Source organism: Molothrus ater, chromosome 9 (genome assembly GCF_012460135.2).
Source record: "Molothrus ater isolate BHLD 08-10-18 breed brown headed cowbird chromosome 9, BPBGC_Mater_1.1, whole genome shotgun sequence".
In the NCBI taxonomy this organism is placed as follows: domain Eukaryota; kingdom Metazoa; phylum Chordata; class Aves; order Passeriformes; family Icteridae; genus Molothrus; species Molothrus ater.
In genome coordinates, this window is record NC_050486.2 from 8,001,800 (window position 1) to 8,019,708 (window position 17,909).

The window sequence follows — 17,909 nt, forward strand, 5'->3', positions numbered from 1 at the left end:
TTTACAGACTGAGCCACTGGAGAGGAAGTGGTTGGGCAGAAACAATTAATATGGTGTGTGCATGTGTTTTATATAAAAGACTTAAGAAAATGGATATGCTTCTGTGTGAGGAGGTGAATCCACAGGATCCTATAATTGATCATGAGGAATTTGTGATTCAGTGCCAAAATACAGAATGGCTGTTTAGAAGCATATGGTGGAGTTGGATGTTGTCTCTCAGTGTTCAGATAAATAATGCTTTTAAAAAGAAATAAAAACTTAATATATCTTTAATATTAGAGATGGAAGAGAGATACCATCTTATCCACATCAGCAGTTTTCTGTGTCATGTCCTAATCTCATTAAAGTGTTGGGGAACAGTGGGATTGAGTGAGGAGTCAGCAAAACAATGGACTCTTTGAAATGTTTGAAACAGGCTCTGAAGTGCCACATAATTTTTGTGCAGCCTGTGCATAAGGTGGTCATTATTCCCAATGTGAGTGCAACAGAGCCTGCCTACACCCCCACTCCCCTCTGCAGGCTGAGCAGCATTCTGTGAATTCTCTCTGTGCATCCATTCAGTTTTTAACCAGCAAGGGGAGGTGAGGAAAATTGTAATCATATAAAATCATAAAGCTACATAGATTTGCATGGAGGGCAGATGTTTTTCATAGATGATACCTGAGGTAGATAGTTGTTTTTATTGGGTTTGTAAATAATTTTTCACCATAAGTACACTGCTCTGTAACTAATCCAGACATACCCATGAGGTCCTTGGTCCATTAGGGTTAAAGGCCAGGACATGAACCATGAACTGAAAAAATCTTTTAGCTGGAGAAATGGATGTTTCTCCAGAACAGTCTGCCAACAACCTAACACTGCTTTGGGGCAGCAGACAAGAGGCTTTGTGTGTCTGTGTTACTCTAATGAGAGTGGATAAAATGCAACCAAGAACTATTACTGTATTTTATATTTAAGGCCCACACAACAGTTTCGGTGGTTGGCATTTCATTGCCTCAGTTGTGTTTCAAATATTAAATTGCTTTCCCTTAAAGAGTTTTAGTGTAAATAGTGAAGCTGATACAGACCAAGAAAAATCACATACAAATTCTGCTTTCAAGAAAATGTGTTAGGTTGAATAATAGTGCATTCATTTTCTTTGGGATTGTAAGTTGTGTACATCTGTGCCAAGATATCTGACTGTTGTACTGCATTGCACAATGACTGCCTGGTTTGTTCCCTCTGATAGCTTTTCTTTCATGTTGGGGTTAAGAACTGCAGATTCAGCTAAAGACAGGGATGTTGTACAATCAGTCATGCCTCAGGAAGGTAGGCATTGCTGTGTGGCACCAGAGTGCTGCTGAACAAGAGGGAGCAGGAGCTGGAGCTGTGCAGCCTTGCCCTGAGCCAGTGCCTGGGTCCCTGCTGTGTGCACAGCTCAGCTGTGGCAGTGCTCTGTGTGCTCCTGGCTCGGCTGGCAGGTCCTGAAGGAGCTGGAGCTGTTTAGCCTGGAGAAGAGGAGGCTTAGAGGTGAACACACTGCTCTCTACACCTTCCTGAAGGGAGGCTGCAGACAGGTGGGGTTGGTCTCCGATAGAACCAGAGGACACAGTCTCAAGCTACATTGTGTAGGTTGGATATTAAGAAGAAATTTTTCACTGAAAGGATAATAAAGCACTGGAATGCTCTTCCCAGGGAGATGGTAGAATCACCATCTCTGGATGTGTTTAAAAAAAGCCTGGACATGGCACTTGGTGCTATAGTCTAGTTGAGGTGTTAGGGCATGGGTTGGATTGACTGATTTTAGAGGTCTCTTCCAACCTCATTATTCTGTGATTCTGATTCTGAGAGGTTGGAATGGAGGAGCCAGACAGGGCAACCCAAAGCATTTCTGAGGATACATTCAATGAGAGCTTTAGACATCCAGGAAGCTTTACTTAAAAAGGCTTGAGGGCCTCAGGCATGCTTGGTGTAAGCTCTGAGATGACCTCCTAGACCTGTCTTGATCCAGAGCTGCATGACAGGAGTGTCTTTGCCAGCCCTAGGGGTATGCCCTGAGAAACTCATCTGCCATGCACACACCGTGCTCCAGGACTGGGATCCTTTATAAATGTTTCAGGAGTCACTCTCATTTGGAAACCTAGCCCCAAATAAAACTGCCTAGGACACTTTATTTGTGTTCTTTGGATTGCATGTCCACCTTTACTTGAGTCCTGTATAGGATTCTGCTTAGGTTCATTTGTGTTTCTCAGGTCTATGGGTTTGTGTGTAATCAAAGTTTTATAGGGTGCTGCTCAGTGCTACCAACTGAACCTGAGCTACAGATTTTTATACTTTGTCCTAAGAGTTCTGAACAATCAGACATCATGCATTGCACAAGCTTATTTTAAACAACTGGGTCAACACCTTTCCCTCTGCAAATTATCTCCAAACATCTCATGAATGTCTAACAGCTGCATCTTCACCTGACAGTTCTGGGGAAAGAACAACTCTGCTCTTATGTAGGGTTGTCATTTATTCCCACCTACAGAAGGTGGTGTAAAGGTCTTGCAGACCCAGTAGAAATGAGCATGTGCCAGATGGGGCATCAAAAAATAATTCACTCTAACAGATCTCCTCCTCCCTGCAGGTTATGGGTAGCCATCCTCTTGCAATTAGTTTTAACAAAGTTTTGAAGGTTTCTAGCACACTTTGCAATTTATAATACAGTAACTAAATCAGGATTACAATTAAAGAATTTAACAATCATCTGAGTAATTCATGTAACTGATGTGAGAACTGAGTCAAGATTTCCTTCTCTGGTCAGTTTTTGAGATTATACCATTGTCATTAGGCCCTGTGACACTTTACTGTTTAGTTGTTTGCTTGCAATAGAGTAAAGTAGAATTCATTATTTGTGAAACATGTTTTCTGCTTTTTCTGCTCGGAGTACTTGCTTCTAACTAACTTAGTGTTGTAGTCATACCTTCTTCTGAGCTTGGAAAGTAGGGTAGCTTGTTACCTTAGCAATTTCCATAGGAACTGCCTGAGCCCAGGCTCATGTACATCTCACTCATGCCATTTACTGCTACTTAGTTAAGCTAGAGCACACTCTCCTTCATGATTTGTTTATAATTATTTTTATACATTCTGTGCTTACTCCTTACTGTTGCCCTCTTTGAACACACTTAAGGACTGTTGTTTCAATTTGTGGACTGTGTTCTGGTGTTGTTCTTTTAAAGGTCCACTTTCTTTCCTTTTTCTTGCACTTGTGGGTTTATTTTGTTGTTTAGTTGAGGTTTTTTCCCTTCTGTTGAATTCTTTCAGTATGTGGCTGGGAGTGTGTGATACCAGAGGGTGTCTCTATCTCAATGTGGCAGATTTTGTTCACAGGTACAGAGTTATTACAGCAGTGTGGTATGGGCAGGTGTTCTTCAGTTCTTCAGTCAGAATGTGTAAGGCAAAGATAGTCTTTTCTAAGTGCATTAGACCTGCAGAGCTCAGAACTTAGAATTTTAGGGGCAAATGTTGATGGAATGCTGAGACAAGAGCCCCAGTTCTTAGTCCTTTGGGGGATGGATTAAAAGTGATGTCATTGGGAACTATTTCCAGGTAGTGCAACATAACCAATGAGAAGATCCAGTTAGAACAGCAAAATAGAACATATTTTTAAGCTTTTTTAGCAGTTCCTTCTTGCACTATTTAAGAAGGTAATTAATTAAGAGTGATTATATTTGGGTCTCAAAATTTGTGAGCTTTAGTGTTCCATCTAAATGCAGGTGTTAATCTGCCTGTGTCCTTTGTGCAGCCACACTGTTGCTGTTGAATCAGCATCCTCACTTTTAGGATGTCTGTAGGCAAAGTCCTGACTTACTCAGGTTTGCTCCTGGTGGTTCTGGCTAAGTCTGTTCAGTGCAGGCTTTCTCATGAAGTAAATGACTGTAAAGGCCAAATAATGAACTCTGCATTAGTTATGGCTCACTCACCTGGCATTGGGGCAGCAGTGCTCATTCCTCCTGGAGTGTACCTGTGCCTGTGGGCTGCTGGGCTGCCATCTGGAGCTGGATTTGTGCTTGCACTGAGCAATATGCTAGTGCTGACACCACTCACATCACTGCTGCTGCCAGGGTGGTTCCTGGCTCTTTATTCATCTCAAACTCAGCTGAGCTGAGGGAGTTGAGGTGAGATGTGTGTGTACGCAAGTGCATGTAGGCAGGCTCTGAATGATGAATTGGCTGGTTTAATTCTCATTCACCACTTTCTCTGTTGGCCCTCTTTGTTCCCAAAAGGCTTGGGGGATTTTCTGGAGATTTTCGGTTTGGGACTTTTCTAAGTAACACGAGCCTCGTGCAAATGGGACTTAACAGTGAAGAAGGTGATCTGGTAAAAATAAATCTGGTTCCTTACCTTTGTGAATCAATAAATGTGTAGCCTGAATGCAAATTTCTTTGAGAGACAAACATTTTAATTTTTTTAAATGTAACAGGCTAACCTTGGATCTATGCATCTGTAGTACTTAACTGTTTTGAATAATGAAGGTTTGTCCAATGTACTTGAAATGTCAAATTTATCTAAGGCACTTGGTAAATTGAAAGAAAATTATTAATAACTATGAGAACAACTGTATTTTTTACAAATAATCATTTCATTAGCTGGCCTATTGTTATAAATGACCCAGACCCCAAATGGGAATGAGTTATAGAAGTTTTATTGAGAACAAAAAAAATCAGCAAAGCAAAAGGGACAGTTCTGGGAGTGTTGCAAAATGCCGGAGGCTTGTGCTCAAAATGGTGTCCTCACCTTTTGTCCTCTGATATTGCATCAGCTTTATGCAAATTTACTTTTGGTTTTACATAGTCTCACCCCGTGTCACTCCTTTTGGCAGTGGTGTGGTTTCAACACTGTGGTTATCAGGGTCCTCATTGGATGAAATTCTCCTCCTTTCAGGTCGTGTCTCAGAAGTTTGGCTAGCAACAGTCTGTCCAGTGCAAACTTGTGTACCCACATTGCAGCACACCAAACCGTGCTGTCCTCGTGAAAACCAATTTCACAACTGGGCTATTGTAACAACATTAACCACTTGATAACATAAATTATTATCTTAATATTAACAACATCATAATATCAATTCAGGTAATACTTTGTGAAATCCAATTCCCACTCACTTGTTCCTCACACCTCTAAAACTGTTAGTTAGACTTTATACAGCATGAATATTAACAAAGCATGCTTTTATTTCATCTTACATTTCCATTGTATTTGGCACATTAAGGTTTAGGAAGTCCAACTATTCAACTGGTTTGCTGCTTTAAGAAACTTAGGATGTATTTTTGGAATTTAAATCTCTTCCTTTCTGTCTCTCCATGAAGATATATGAGTCAGTTTTGTGCATGAGCAACAGATAGGCTTTTAAAATTCAGTTCAAGTGTGAAGGAAAACTTGGTGTGACTAAGCAAAGTGATGTAGTGCTGTGATAAGTTGGCATGCAGTTAACTGTCAGTCTACTGGCTGTAAATTCATAGTACTTTTAATTTAGAATATTGTTAAAAATGCTAGATTTCTTCAAGTGAGCTGAGTGTCTCCTTGTGCCCTCCCTTGGCCTGGAGGGAAGTGCAGCTGCTGAGTTACAGATGGGGGATTTTGGGTGGCTTGGTGCTTGTTTCGAGGAGACACAGAGAAAGCACTGCCTGCCTTTCACTCCCTGGGAGCAGTAATTCGAGGCTTTAATTTCCCTGGCCAGCAATTTTCATAAGAGTTGACAAAGGCAATAACTTTTCTCCAGGTTTTATTGAAATTGGGAAGTAGTTTGGAACCATACTGTGGGAGAAGGGAGGGAGTGTTACAGAAGCAGACTGAGAAGAGGTGGGGTTTGCCGAGGCAGGGAAAAAACCAACTCTGCTTTTGCTTTAGCATAGGAGACTTGAGGGTGCTGCTATTATGCAGCACTATCCATCAGCCCCACTTCCCAGTTACCTCTGGTGTAAATCAGGCAAACAGATTTACATATAACTGAAATAAAAATGGAGTACAGTCAGCATTAAAGCTGATAACCTGCCTGATCAATTGTGTTTTATCATGGTTGCTAACTAACAAGACTTGTGGATGGAGAGGGCTTAATAATGTCTTAAGACAAATATTTTGTAGCTAATAATACATAGAATATATTATAATATACAGAGCATATATGCAGCTACCTCATCTGGGTCTATAAAAGCCATTCTGTTTTAGGGTGATGATGTGTGCTGTAGCAAATAATGATTTTTATAGTAGCTTTCATATCTGTAATTATGTCTGGAAAATAATGTCAAGAAAAAGCTTCCAAAATATCTGGACATGAACAGCAGGTGAAATGCAGATTAAAGTAGTAAAATATGTATTAAAATCCTAAATGGATTTTAATGCTGTATTAGAAATTAAAATCTAAAGGGTCTCTGAACTGCCTGAATGTTACACCTGATTTTAAAGGGTAGGTTTATAGCTGGCTCAGATTTCAAAGGTGAAGTTGTAATAAGTAAATCAACGTCCTCGTTCATAGCTGAAATCTTTGGAAAACTATTTTTGCTGGTTTGTTACAGTTCCCATTCAGAATAATGAAAATGCCTAATCAGGCAGTTTGCTCACCTAAGGTGAGCTAAATATTTAATATGGGTAGCTTGCATGTGTGTGCTATTGTAGTGCACAACAAAACCACAGACTCAGTATGTCTCTTATTTTCCTTCCCCTGGCAGGGCTCAGCAGGACTCTTAATGTCCTTTATTTTCTTCTCTGGAAAGCTGCCTGCATGTGGCTTGTAATGCCAAACACTGAATTGTAAGCTTTTCAAATATGAATGTGGGTATTAGATAATTTTCAAGAATGAGTGCCATAACAGTAATCCATATGCAGGGAACTTTTTATAGGTGGAAATTTGCAGTACACAGAAAATATTTTCAACTATTATTTTATTACTCCTTTATATGGATTTGAGAGAAATAGAATTTAAAAGGTAATAAATACTCAACATCCTCCAGGTTAAGATCCAGAATGGATTAAAGTTAAACACTAGGATAGTGTTCCTAATATTAGTATACTAATATTTGTGAAAGTTTTCAGGTATGAATAAAAATCATACCTTTAATAAAATAATGTAACTTTTTCTGATGCCTCTCCTAAGTGGAATGGAAGTGATTGATTACCCTGACATTTAATCTTTGGCATACTTCAGGAAGTTTTTGCCATATGTTCACTAAAGTGGTGTTTCTTTAGTGAAGTCATATTTAAACTATGGTAAAATGCATAGGAATGTATTGATACTTAATAATTATGGCATAACTAAAGAGTGCTCACAGCTTATGATGATTTTTTTTTCCCTCTCCTCCCCTCTCTTTCTCTTTTTTCTCCTTTAAACAAAAGACTGACTTTGGCTCAAATAGGCTTGGCCAGTTTTCTCTCCCATCACATTCCCCAGAAGGAAGCTAAATTAATTCTGTCCATAAGAAGATTAAAAGCTAATGGGGTGGGCAGATGTTTGATTTTCTCAGGGGTGAAGGAAGTAGCATGAGCTTCTCTGGCAAGTCTGAAGATAATGGTGGTGGGAGGGAATGTTTTGCTTCTAGTTAAATTGCAGAAAGGCATTTATACCTTTCTGTAATACATTTCATGTGCTCTTTGACATTATCTTGCTGGAAAAATAAAGATGTATTCTGGGTTGATGTATTAGCAGTTCTTTTACTCCGACACTGATTTGTAGTGAATCTGTTATGCTTCAGGATAAATGTAGGTGTTACTGCGAATTTTATTTGCTTTTTACTTCTTTGTTTTTCACTTTTAAATGTTTAAAACTTGGATTTTTCTTGCATGATTTATATCTCAGTTAATTTTATGTAGTTTAGTTAGTTTTCAGTTCTTTTGCTTAATATTCTAGTGTTTTTATTTTCTGTTGATAAAGCCCTGGCTGCGGTCTGGCTTACTCCTTATGAGCAAGCTCCTGTGGGAGAAACTCATGGTGGACCCTGTGTGCTTTCTAGCAGAATTCACAGAATTCTTTTCCTGGAATGAACTGATTGTGGAGTCTCATCTCTCTGTGGTGGCCTCCAGCCTGGTGCTGACCTGGGAGCTATAAAATAATTTAAAATGACAAGTTACTTCCTTTCTCATCTCTGGATCCTCCTGGATTCCAGGCTTGTTAAGGGATTTTGTGACAAATGAATAGGTTTCTGGAGGTGCCTTTGTGCTCGCACAAAATACAATAAAAGAAATAGCTGTGTAAGGCTTTGGGGTGAAAAAAGCCCTCCCTGTGTCTGAAACATGACTGTGGTTCTTCCTGGTAGCCTTGGTGTCTCTGTCAGTCAGTGCCCTTCAGGGGCTTGAAGACCTTGTGGAAATGCCTCCCAGATTTCTGTTGTAGCAGGATTTGTTTCAATGGATTAAAATCTTAATTCATATTTCATTTGTAATGAAACACATCAGGACTTTGCAGGGTGGAGCTGTTGCCACCTGAGCATGGCTGGGAGTTGTTAGGAAGTTGAGAGGCTTCAATAATGGTCTGTATTTTCCTGTTGAAGCAAGTACTTCATAGTTCTGCCATTCACAATCAACCTTTTCTCCTTAATACAATGGATGATGCAATCTAAAATGGCAATATACAAGTTTTCCTTAAGGCTATATCTAGATCAAGGCACTCAAGCAAATTAAAGCAAATTACCAAAGTGTTCAACATCAACATTCATAAGTTATAATGCATTAAATTGCCATTGGCTGGTGATGTCTTTAGGAATAAAATTAATTTAGTGAGCTGTATGTAGTTTAATTTCCTTGCTTTACAGTGAGTGAAGGCCAATTTACTCCTGCATTGGCAAACTCACATGGGATTTCAGTTCATTTAAATTAATATGTTTTGACTTCTCACCTTTCCTTGAATCTTGATAAACCTTCAGATCTTTGTTCTCCCACGAAGTTTGGGAGCAGCTTGCCCAGACTGTGATTGCTGCTCCTCTGCTTGCTGGGGTCCCATTCCTTAGGGCTGTGTGTAGCCTACATGGGATTGCAGATGTGATCTGCACCAGGACCACAAATAAAATTCACTTGCTGCTCTTCACTGCAGGCACTGATGGCTGGGTTACACAGAGCCCTTGATTTATTAACTAACCTGCAGAGCCTGCATGTTTTCCACAAGGCACAGTTCAGGATCCTCTGGATCTCCTGGACATCCAGCAGGAAATTGAAAACCTTCTAAGTTTTCCATAATGCACTTGTTCTGTGTGTATTTATAGAGAGAGTTAAAAATTGTAAAGGTATTTTTAACTTTGGGTTTTATTTTGGTTGGCAAGCACAAGGGTAATTTGTTTTGCTTTTGGTTTTATGTTTGGGGTGTTTAAGTTGAGAAAGGAATAGGAAATTAAATTGCTGTGGATGCTTAATAGGCTGTTTATTTTTGGGCATAGTCAGTGCTTTCACACTTTACCTCAATTGTCATTATACAAGAAAAAACACTCATTTCCAGTACTTAAACTGATGAATTGAAGCCTACCACTTAAAATTTGTCCACTTATTTACTTACATAAGCTCTTTAGGGCAGAATATTTTCTCTTTCAAGTGCTTGTCTTGCCTGTGTATTTCCCCTGAAGTATGAGTTTGTGGGTTTTGCATCTTTTATCTCCCTGTTTAATAGAAAGAGATGTACTGTGCAATACTTACTCAAGTGTCACAACTTACAAAGTTTGTAATTACTGTCCATTATTCTAAAGGATTTCTACTGGGTTTTAAAAATATTTTCCATTTAATGCAGTTAGCAGCAGCAGAATAAATGTACTGATAATTTCTGCTCCTATTCTGCTGGTCTGGAGGATGGTACAGTCCTAGATTACAACATCCCCATAGTTGAAACTGTGTATATTTTTCAGTAAAATATCCTGGCCTTATATTTTTCAGTAAATGGGAAAACTTGGGTAATATTTCTGTGACTAGTTGGCTAAATTTTACCAACTGCTTAGGGAGGGAGTACTGGTAGTAGCAGGTCCTAATCAACATTTATTTCTATTTAGGTTTTTTTGAAACAAGTAATTTTGATTTGCTCTAATATCGTCTGATGCCATTGTTGAGTAAAGAGTTGATCTGCAATATATGATCAGTTCTCTAAAAGACTAAATCTTATTAGTAAGCTTTGAAAATGTTCTATAGAAAATTAGAAATTGTAGTTTGGTGTTTATTAGAAACAGACAGGTTTGTGTTGTCTCTGGGAGTCATTGGTTTTTAGGGAATTAGTGTTCACTTGTTCAGAAGGACTGGTTAGAAGTTTCTCTGAGAATGAGTGTTTAATATGTTTTTGAGGTGTTTGGGTGAGGAGGGAGATTGTTATGGGTTTTGTATAGAAAATGCTTCATTTTTCATATTGCATCTTGCCAAGACTCGCTTCTAGTGGGTTACAGCATCTCTGATAACTTGAGAAAACCTCTAGCTGTGAAGAGGTAGTTGTAAAAGAGAAACAGGACAACAAGAAAAGAAAGCTTTATTGACAGTTGGAATTTTTTTTTTGACTTCCCAAATCCAGGGACAAACACATTCTTATCTGTATTGGCCACTGAAACAAATGAAATGCCAAATGATTTAGGTGGCTGTGGTGGGAGGCAGCCTTTTTTTTTTTTTTCCTATGGCAACACATCTCATTGTCATAATTTTTCACTTCAAGTAACTGACAAAGCCAGTGTGAAATATGTTCAGCAAATATGTAAAGCTATTTTTGCTCAAGTCTTAAAGTGTCACCAAAAAAAAACCCCACAAAAAGGAATTGTCCAGCACCTTGAGTTACACAACTGAACATGATGAAGAGAATGAGGTTCAGCAAGGCCCTTAAGCAAGTGCAGAAGGTGCTGCACTGGGCTGGGGCAGTCCATGCTGAGAGAAGGAGTTGGGGTTCTGGTGGATGAAAAGCTGGGCATGAACCAACAGTGTGCACTCCCAGCCCAGAAGGTGAAGTGAATCCTGGGCTGTGTCACAAGCAGGGGGGCAGAGGTGAAGGAGGGATTGTTCCTTTGTGAGACCCCACGTGCAGCGCTCATCCAGCTCTGCAGTGCCTGCGTAGGACAGACATGCTGGGCCTCCTAGAGCAGGTCCTGAAGGTGCTCGTGGGGCTGGAGCTGCTCTGCTCCAGGACAGACTGACAGCTGCAGAAGGCTCTGGGGGAACCCCACTGCAGCCTTCCTCAAAGAGGGCTTGTAGGAAAGAGGGAGAATGCCTTTTGACAAGGGCACACAGTGACAGGACAAGGGAGAACAGTTGAAATCAACTCAGAGGAGATTCAGATTGCGATTCAATGTCAGGAAGAAATTCTTCCCTGTGGGGGTGGTGGGGACTGGAACAGGTTGCCCAGACAAGCTGTGAAGAAGTGTCCATCCTTTCAGAGTGTGAGCATTGTCCAACTGCGATTTATGTTCCATTTCAACTGGATTATAGCTGTGTGTGCTGAAATGGCTGCACTTGGGACTGGAGCAGAAGAACTTTGCTGTGTTCTAGCCAGGATCTGTCATCCAGGGACTGCTTGCTGCAATTCCATTGGTGTGAGAAAAAACAAGCAACACTTAATGCTCCTGATCATCTGTTGTGTCATGAACATGCTGTGATTTATCTGTTCTATGGGTAAATCAGGGTCTGATGAATTCAGGGACAATGTCGGTGCTTCAGGTGCTAATACTGTAAGTCCAGGAGAATATTGTGATAAGAAATGGGGAAAAACCCCACTATTCCATGTAAAATATTTACAATGAAAAAAAATAATCCAAGGTTTATAGGTGTTTTTCCTTACCGAATTGGAAGAGGTAAAACATTAAAACTTGACTGGTTGCCATAAGAAGTCTCACAGGCAAAACCCAAGTAGTGTTTCATAAAACTCTCAAATTATGGAATGTGTGCAGAAGATGCTACTTAACGAAAGTGTGCTCATGGGTGTAAATTCTTTTTAATGAATAGGAGGATGGGTAGGGAAGAAACTTCATTGTGTAGTTTATTCTTGTTTTTCTATTCTGCTCTGCTAGCATGAAATTTGGACAATAAATCATTCAAATTACTTAACTTCTTCTAGTAGAAAATATGAAAATGGTGCAAGGGAAAAAAAAGAAAATTAAAATGTTTGAGGGATCCAGGCAGTGCACTTGTTAATGACTAGGACAGCATTATATTTCATTCAGGCTTAGTGCCTCCAAACTATTGTCACAGGGCTGTCATTCCTTTATTAACATTAATGAAAGCTGGTTATCTGAAGTTGTTTGCAGCATCCATTTCTCAACTGAATTTTGGTTAGGAAAAAAAAATCATACCTTTGATGGATGTAGCAAACAGATTTGGCTGCTTTTTTAAAAGGGGATATTTCACAGCTGGATAGTAGGCAGTAGTGACTACAGCTTTTAACTGAGAAAAAAATTTATTTTTTTGTAAAGTAAAAGAATTGTGATTATCTATCATTCTTGCCTAATTTGTTTTTTTTACCATTTTGAGAATTCATGGAAAAGACTAGGTTTCTCAATTAATCTGGATAACTTCCAAATTAGTTAAATCATGTGAAATTTGATCAAATAATACAAGCAAACTGCTACATCAGGTTTTAAAAATGATTTCAGATTTGGAAGACAGAATTTTGTCACACCATAAATAGAGGTATTATTGAAAATACTTTACTGTTGAAGATACATCTATATAACAATAAGGTGATTTCTGGGGGTTTGCTGGATTTTGGTTGGTTTTTGCTTTTTCCCATTGGTATACCTCACTGTATAAGCTTTGTAATTTGCTTTTTGAGCAATAGAGGTGTCAGTTGTTGCCTCAGCTATGTATGAGTTATTTACTATTATTTTAGAGTCTTGAGTAACATTAAGAGCACCTCTGAATTGTCTCATTTCTTTACATGTTTGGGACATAAAAATGTTATTCTTTTCTGCACTAAAACCCAGTCAGTAAAATACAACATTTTAGATTAGTTAAAGATGATGCAATGGGAAATTGGTTCTCTTCATTTAGAAGGCTGGATAATTGAGCTGAGTTTTTATGGCAGCAAAAATCGATGTCTAGGTGGACTTTGAAAGAATGCCTATAAAAGGACTGGCATTTGCATTAAGTAGCAGCACTAAATTTTTGACTGAGTCACAGATGGTACTTTCCAGTGTTACTTTTTTTGTGTTGTCATCTTGTATCAACCTGGATGTCAGGGCAAAACGAGTTTAAAATGTGACATAAATTGATGCTTCTTTTGAAAGTGATGACAGTGATACAAATCCTGAATGAAACCTGCAAGATTGTAGGTTATTCTTATTCTCAAAATAGTTCTTAGGCAGGGTATGTTAAATATTTAGGAAAGGCAGTGAGGAAGATTTTAGTTTCCTTCTGTGTCTTGTCTGGTATTTTATTAACAAAGGATTTCTTGTGGCAGTTGGTTTTTCTCGTTATAAACTTTGAGCCTGATTGAGATGTGGGAGCACTTGGCCTTTCCAGAAGAAAAGATGTGGTGAGGTTGTGGTTTTTCAAGAGTGTGAAGGGATTTGGTGGTTTTAGGATGGTATGGATGTTTTTAATTTTTAATTTAGTATAAAACTTGAAGAAGTGTTAGCAGCAAAAGAGCTGGGAATACTTTACCTTCTGAGGACTTTTTTTGTGTTGAAAAGATTTCTCTCTTAGATATTTGCAAGCATAACTTTTTCTTCTGAAATCTGAATTTTTGTCATCTTGGGAAATTTTTAAAGATTTCACACTGTTTTCAGTATCTTAATCTTTTTTAGTTGAATACATTGCAAGACATTATCAAAGCTGGTATCCTTAAATGTTAGGATGACAAACATGTTTCACACACTTCACTTTTTAATGAGGTAAAGAAAAAGAGACTTCTCCATTATGCCCACACTGAGCATCTGGGGATCTGAGTGAGTGCTTCACAGAATATTCCTATTAAACAGCTGAAATGCCACTTATTATTAACTAAAGCTAAATGGGCTAATAGGAGGTGGAGGCACTGCTGTGATGCCCTTGTCCTCAGAACACACTGTGGATTCCTCAGTGCCCTTTGGCCTCACTGAGGCAGAACAACTTGCAGTCTTTTGTTATTTAAAAAAGTGTGTAATGGTTACAAACTGATAAAGATTGTATAAAAACACCAGTTTTTTCCTCCTCCTCTTTTCTTGAGCAAATGACATGTTGAAGGTCAGCAGCAATTCACCCTTCAGAAAGTGGGATATTTCCTCCAGCCTTCCCAGGCTAATGAAAGCCCTTTGAGAAAAATCCCATCAAAGCTTTTAGCAGCCTTGACTTCTCCACCCTGTATATTGCACAACTTAAACATTCACATGGAAACCTTTGAGAGTGTATAAAGCTTTAAGCCACGAGTACTCCCTGAGCTAGGGGGACTTTTTTTTAAGTGGTAATTCAAGGTTACTGTCTTGGTCAGAACCTTTTGACCAAAAGCACAGTCTTGAGAAAAGTGAAGGGAATGGTTCACACCCTGTGGTTATAGAGCAGTTAGCTGATGAACCAAAATGCATCATTACTATCATTCAGTGTTATCAGGAAAACTGTCAGATTTAAATGCTTAAGAGAGCTCTTGTAACTGTTGCCATGGCAATCATGCAGAAAAGCAACGTGGTAATGTTCATCCATATCCCATATTCAGTTAAATTCCTTTGCAGTCTTTTAACTGTGAAAGGAAGGTACCATATTGTAGCAGGCTCTGTTTCTTTTGAGCTGGAACAAATGAAGGCTGAATTTAACTCTTTGTGTGAAGGTGAAATGCAAATCCTAGGCACAAGTGATCTCATTTGCTCATGGTTTGCCATGTACTATGTGTAAAGTACTCTCTGTGGAGTTACTGATCTGCTGCTGTTCATGCCATGGTGTCATGACTTGGAATTTGGTTTGGGCTTTAAGAAGCACACACACTGCAGTCACAAATGAAACATTTTGTTAGAAGAATGGATTTACCTCGTTTGTAAATCTTCCCTAAGTGCAGAAGTGTGAACACTTATGACTAGAATTCCAGATCCTGCTTTCTCATTTGGCCTCACTTCTAACGCTTTTCCCTGCTACTGAGCCTGCCCTGTGTTTCCAACCTGTGTGGTGTTCATCAGCTGTTCATTTTTAGTTTCACTCTTCTGTTTTCTGACATTCAAGCTCCTTTTTCACTGACTTGCTGCAAGAAGTTGTTTTCCAGAGCCCTCCCCCAGCCTCCTGCCGTGGAAAACCTTTGCCTTCACTCTTGGTACAAAGCAGAGCCCACGTCCTGTCCTTGCTGACCTACATTTGCACAGTGCAGCATTTCAGAGCTGGTCATGCAGCTCCTCTGCCTCCCTGCTTCCCTGGGGCTGCCCATGGACTGGCTGGGCAAGGGCAGGGGGGGCTGGAGATGGGATCTGCAGGAAGAACAGCCAGTGCCATGTCCAGTACATGTGCTGAGCAAAGGGGTGGTACTGTGCCCTGAGTCACATCCTGCTTTGGAAGGACAATCTGAAATGAAAAGGACAATAATGCTCTTCACTGAGAGGTGCAGTTCTCACAGTGTAACTGAGTGATTGTCCAATATTTGCTTATTTGTGCTATTTGACAGCAAAAGAGGGATTGAGAAATAGCATCTGAAATTGGGAAAATATGGCAACAACAGGTGTTGTTTTTGCAAATCAGTTACAAGCCTGCTTTTTTCCAAAAGCACAAATGGAAGAAACAGTAGCTCCTATATGAGCATCTTCCCTCTCCCTTTCATTTCCTCCTAGGAAGTTTCCTTGGAGGAATCATACATTGCAATGATCATTCCTTCAAGGGAAAAGGTTTTCTTGCCCTGTGGGATTATGTAGGTATTTTAGATTGATGTGTGATTAGGACTGTGATAACATAGCAGGAAAATAAGTGGGAAGAGGGAGGCGGTTCTAAAGTAATGGCCTTTAGGTGCTTCCCTCCCCTCCAGTGCCTGATTTAGCCTGGCCTTGGAGACAGTTAATGCATGTCTTAACATGTTGATATATTCTGAAAATGTTTTGTAGATGAGGACTGACACGTTTAATATTACTGCACTGCAAAGAAAAGCAGATTCTAAATTGCTGTTCTAGTAAGGTTAACCTGAAAAGCAGTCTGTCTCATCTCTTCTAGATCACTGCCATCCCATAATTTAAGTTTATAAATTTAAGTGAAGGTCTTAGTGGGCACTGAATTTTCTCTCAGAACAACCACTGATGCTTGGAAGTACCTTGACATGTAATTTTTAAAATTTAGAACAACTGCAAACTTTACCCATGAAAGATTTCTCAGTGACTGGGGATAGGATCAGTTCTGCTACACCAAAAGCTGTAGTTGCAGGTTTTCCATTCTTAATTCTATTGGTGTGGGATGTGAAAATACCTCATAGCACTGATTTGACTGGAGACGTGAAAGGAACAAGTTCTGTTGTTCAATAAGAACTTTTTTTTGTGGGACTTCCTTTTGGTCCTGTAGTATCCAGGTGCAAATCTTAATTAAGCTGAAAGTTCAATAAATATGGGAAAATGATGGAATTCCAATTTCTGGTTCTTGTTACCAGGCCACCTTTTCTAAGATTTGTTTTTTGCCAGAATAATGGTGCTGAGGATGTCACGATTTTTTTTCTCCCATCATAACTTTTGAGCCATTATGACTTTTTATATTTGTTTTCAACCTGAAGCAGACATACAGAGAAGTAAAAACATTTAAAGCAAGTATTATACAAACTCTTGTACTTCTGTATTCAATGAATAGTTATATCCTTTTTTTTTACTGCATTGCAGACATGTTAGAGTTTTTAGCTACAAGTTTGTATGCTATTGCTAATGAAAGATGCTTTTTTTTCTTACTGTATGGGGAAATGAAGTGAGAGAACTTGTCCAAGCTTTTAATGATATAATTATTGCACTATTTTTAACATGAACTGTTTTTATATTCTAGTAGAGTGAGCAAATAGCTTAAACACAAGCTAGAAAACAGTAAAACATTCAGAGAAAAAGAATGTAAAGCATTCATTCTGTAATTGCATATTTCATCATACAAAATGATTCCCTTTTGTTTCTGAAAGCTTTGCAACAAACTGTGTAAGAAAACAGTACTTGGATGCAAATGTTTTTAGTAGCCTTTGACCATCTTGATAAGGATTCAAGTATGTTTATAGAGTAGTTTCAACTTACACCCAAACATTAATACAAATGTAAAAAATCACGTTGGACCCTTAAAAGGGCATTAAGAATGGCTTTTTTTTGAGCATTCTGGTGCTCCTCACTAGTCCTGTGAGTAGCAGGAGGTTTGGTATGCTGAACTCGTGGGCATTGTGCTGTGGTTCTGCCAAGCTTGGGCAGATCAGCATCGTGTAGGAGCTCCAAAGCCCAGCACCCAAGAGGTGGTTTGGCTGCCAAACTTGATGATTCCAGTGCCAAACTATTTAAGGTTTAGCATTAACCTCTTGGACTACACCCAGGAGCCAGAAGAGCATTTAGGACTAGCCAGAGTTGGTAAAATCAAGTGCATCACAGTGGAGCTGGGAAGTGCCAAGGGCTGGGAGCAGGCTGAAGTCCTCTCCAGGAGGCTGGAGTGTGTCCTGGGCCACTTATGGCATTGGACATGTTCCAGAGCTCAGTCCCCTGCAGCAGCTGGCTTCCCACACTCACTCTGGGTCTGGAGCTAGCACTGCAGGGTAGAGCCTGCTCCAGTGCCCTTAGGCAGGTGCCTTCAGCTGGGAGCGAGCAGCACGTGGAGTGGGGAGACCTGCACTGGGGGCTGAAAGCACACTCCCAAACATCTGTCCAGGGCAGCTTTCTCACATGAATGCCAACAGGCATCATGTCAACCCAGTGCATGAACTTCCAGTTTAGTCAGAGAAATCTCTGCAGAAGAGAGTTATTACTTTTACAGGTGTTTGTTTTCCCCAAAAGCAGACATTTATATGATTTGAGGTGTGATGGAAATGCAGAAATGTACAATTAGCACACCTCAAATACAACAGAGGA

At 39.5% G+C, this 17,909-nt stretch overlaps 1 protein-coding gene across 1 annotated transcript in view; it reads left to right on the top strand.

Annotated features, from left to right (window-relative positions):
- CDC73 (cell division cycle 73) overlaps nt 1–17,909 on the top strand; it is a 101,564-nt gene that overhangs the window by 35,036 nt on the left and 48,619 nt on the right. The gene's annotated exons all lie outside the window — the stretch shown is intronic.